Raw genomic sequence first — 4,188 nt, forward strand, 5'->3', positions numbered from 1 at the left:
TCACCAAACTAGTCATACACATTGGTATCCACAAAGACATAAATATATGTTACATTATAAGACTTACAGCCTAATCACTGGTCACGTACAGAGAAGTGGCTCCAAATATCCGCAGTAAACACCAATAAAACCAATATTAACAATGCAAATCAAATTAATTAACAATATTATAAATGACATAGTCTGCTAAAGTATAAATACCGGTATGTTCTATAATTATATAAAAGAAGGCTTTAGATAGGTTAAACCATATTAAGAAATCATTATAATTTCCCCAAGCAAATACCTGAGCATACGTTGTCCCTATCAATACTGAGGAAATTTATTTTCCTGAAACAAATGACATGATCTCTCCTGAACCAGTCATACAATGGTGCCACGTCTCCAGACCAAGGAAGATAATACAGTCTACATCAAATATATTCCCACTCATTCCAACGGTTAACTAATATAGAATCATTGATATGCTAATAATAAAAGTAATCAATAGTAAGAGTAATGACTTGAGTACTATAGAAATGGATGATGTTGTGAATATTTTAAACTAGCCGCCATGTGGTTTCGGATTGCCGGAGTCCACCAGGGCTCCCCAGTGAGTGACAGACACATGAGTGAAGTGCACGTCGTCTCAGAGTGGCTCCTCGGCATTTTTTTTTTCTTATCTTCCCTCCTTCCATAGTGATTACATACACACGAGGATAAAGATACAGTGAATGTGGTGATGGTTTCACTGTCATTATAAATAGTGAAATGAGGCATCCTTATGAATATTAGAATTTACATGTAACACTTCCGTGAGTTCCAAATAATCCATTGAATTATATAAGAGCTGTTAAAAATTTGCTACCTGGAACAAAGTTCCAAGTAGCACGGGCTATGGTGTGCCCGTAGTAATATAAGAGACTGATTATACTCTGGAAAAACCAGCCAAGTGCCTTCAGAGCACGATGGCTAGGTAATTGTCCAACCTGTCCTCATAACTTGCCTCAAGGGACAAAATAAAGCCTACTAAAACTTTAGAACCTAACTAAACCTTACAAGGAATACGAGGACACTGGCTAGCTACTTGGACCATCGGGGATCGAACGCCGACGCTGCAAAATACAATGTAGCAGCTAGTAAAAAAAAATCGCCCGAAAAGGTTTGTGTTAATAGCTTCTAGTTGGCCAAGAGTTAGAGGGTTAAGTTGTATATGGCTTTGAATTATATTGCGAGGAGTTCAACCACCACAAGTTCGTAGAATTCAATGTTTGGAAACACGTCATGAAATGGGAATTTGTCTGGCGTGCTTGATGGTTTGTGTCTGGCGTGCTTGATGGTTTGTGTGTGGCGTGCTTGATGGTTTGTGTGTGGCGTGCTTGATGGTTTGTGTGTGGCGTGCTTGATGGTTTGTGTGTGGCGTGCTTGATGGTTTGTGTGTGGCGTGCTTGATGGTTTGTGTGTGGCGTGCTTGATGGTTTGTGTGTGGCGTGCTTGATGGTTTGTGTGTGGCGTGCTTGATGGTTTGTGTGTGGCGTGCTTGATGGTTTGTGTGTGGCGTGCTTGATGGTTTGTGTGTGGCGTGCTTGATGGTTTGTGTGTGGCGTGCTTGATGGTTTGTGTGTGGCGTGCTTGATGGTTTGTGTGTGGCGTGCTTGATGGTTTGTGTGTGGCGTGCTTGATGGTTTGTGTGTGGCGTGCTTGATGGTTTGTGTGTGGCGTGCTTGATGGTTTGTGTGTGGCGTGCTTGATGGTTTGTGTGTGGCGTGTGGCGTGCTTGATGGTTTGTGTGTGGCGTGCTTGATGGTTTGTGTCTGGCGTGCTTGATGGTTTGTGTCCTGGCGATGCTTGATGGTTTGTGTCCTGGCGTGCTTGATGGTTTGTGTCTGGCGTGCTTGATGGTTTGTGTCTGGCGTGCTTGACAATTTCCCTGGCGTGCTTGACAATTTTCCCGGCGTGCTTGACAATTTTCCCGGCGTGCTTGACAATTTTCCCGGCGTGCTTGACAATTTTCCCGGCGTGCTTGACAATTTTCCCGGCGTGCTTGACAATTTTCCCGGCGTGCTTGACAATTTCCACCGGCGTGCTTGACAATTTCCACCGGCGTGCTTGACAATTTCCACCGGCGTGCTTGACAATTTCCACCGGCGTGCTTGACAATTTCCACCGGCGTGCTTGACAATTTCCACCGGCGTGCTTGATAGTTTGTCTGGCAATTCTCGTGCTTATAAAGACTTGTAAACGTCTCATTTATCCTGGTCTTAACATCTGGCCACATAATATTGACACAACTAATTTTAACAATTACAGTGAATGTTGGGTTGTTTTTCACAGGTAAGATGGAGAGCCGCGCCTGCACAAGGATCAACTGGGCACATGCCAGAGCCAAGAGGCGAGTCAACGTGCAATACTCAAAGATGGCCACAGTTACGCCAGCTTCTGAAGCAGGTCTGTAACCTGCATGAGAATATTCGTATCACACGCATTGTATTACTCGGTTTAAATTGCAGACACCTTAACCATATGCAATAATGAATAATTGCATGCAACGGCACTTTAATAAGTGCACGTAGTGAAAGTAATAACCAATATTTTAGACCAGCATGTGGTAATATTTTGTTAAAGGTACATTCTCAATTTAAATTGTAAAACTAGATTGTCCTCTCCTAATTTTTATTTTATTTTTTATATACAGTACAAGAGTTCTGAAATTCTTGTAAATATTTCAAGACTGAATATTTCTCGAACAATATATGGAGATCTATCTTATATTTGGGCCTAACAAGGCAACATAGTTCATTTCCTTATCTACCCGCCTATCCTAGGTGTTAATGGCTGCCGCTGCCAAGGTGGGGACCCAGGCATCTAGCAAGTTATGTTCTTGATTAGCAGCCACCTGCTTCTCTAGACAGTCACATGTCATCCAGCCACGAATCTAAAGGTTAGCTATCAATATATTAGCGAAAGTTGTCAAAATATAAGTATCTGTAGAGTTAAGGGAATTCAGAGACATTTGTAGTGTGGTACAGGGAAATTGTGTAATCTGAAGTTCAAAATAGCAATTACAAAAACTGTAGTGGTGTGTGAATGCCATTATGAAACACACATTGGAGGAACAAGTCTCCACACAGTGGATAGGAGCAGTGTGTGTCCTTTGGCCGCTGGTATTAATTATGCACAGCACCACTAAGGTGCCCAAAAGATAAAAAAATAAGTTCTTTAGAAATTATGGAGCGTTACATGGTAGGGAGGCTACCTTGTGTGGGGACGAGGGAGGAGGCTACTTGGGTAGGGACGAGTTTTTTGTATATTAAAAATCAAATGTGCTTTTTTAACGAAATTAAAACATCTTCTTGTTGAACAAGTTTACAGTTGACGTTATTACAATCTATTGACTTTTTACGCTTAGCAAGTATATCTTGTCCAGTAGCTTATATGAGCTTGAAAGCCATCATCGGTGCCAGAAATAACAGCTCTCCTTCATAAACAAAATATTTCTGGTAAAACAGAAGACTAGACAATTAATGTTGCCAATAATGGACATGAAGCTTTGAATCGTCCAAAGAACTGGCATTTATAAAGCTCGAGGGCTTTAACAAGAGCTGGAAGCTCAGTCTAAGCTGAGAAATGTTGCACTTTAGGCTTCGAAGGAAAGAATTTCAACGTGGCTGAGCAGCAACTCTATAAAATATTGAAGACAAAAGTAGAAGTTCGGAGGCTTCAGTTCAAGGGAGGGAGCCGTGGAAGGTGGAGATGCAGGAACCCCTTGAAAAGGGGTAAAACAGACCGAGAAAAACTTAAATACAGTCGAGCCATAATAATATTAGACGAATAATAATATTCGTCTAATATACAGTTCGGCTTGGTGCCATCTTTTGATAATGACTTAATATGCAGTTGCTGGTTGGTTGATTGATTGTTGATTGCAGAACTAGGCTAAAGCAGACATCTCATACTAATACATCAGTAATGGGTACTTGGGGGCTGGATAAGACAATTAAATTCCAAGTCAGTGAATTAGAGCCAGTTTAGGTATTTAAATTGTTTTTGACCTAAAATAGAATGTGGCTGGCGACAACAAAAACGGGTATTTATTGTTAGTGGCGATTAACTTTTACAACACCAAAAGGAACAGAACACGTATAGCTGGCTTTTGTTAACATACCATAAGCTGTCCACAGGAAGCTGAAGCATTAATAAAGCTGAAGC

Source organism: Procambarus clarkii, chromosome 53 (assembly GCF_040958095.1).
Source record: "Procambarus clarkii isolate CNS0578487 chromosome 53, FALCON_Pclarkii_2.0, whole genome shotgun sequence".
Classification (NCBI taxonomy): Eukaryota; Metazoa; Arthropoda; class Malacostraca; order Decapoda; family Cambaridae; genus Procambarus; species Procambarus clarkii.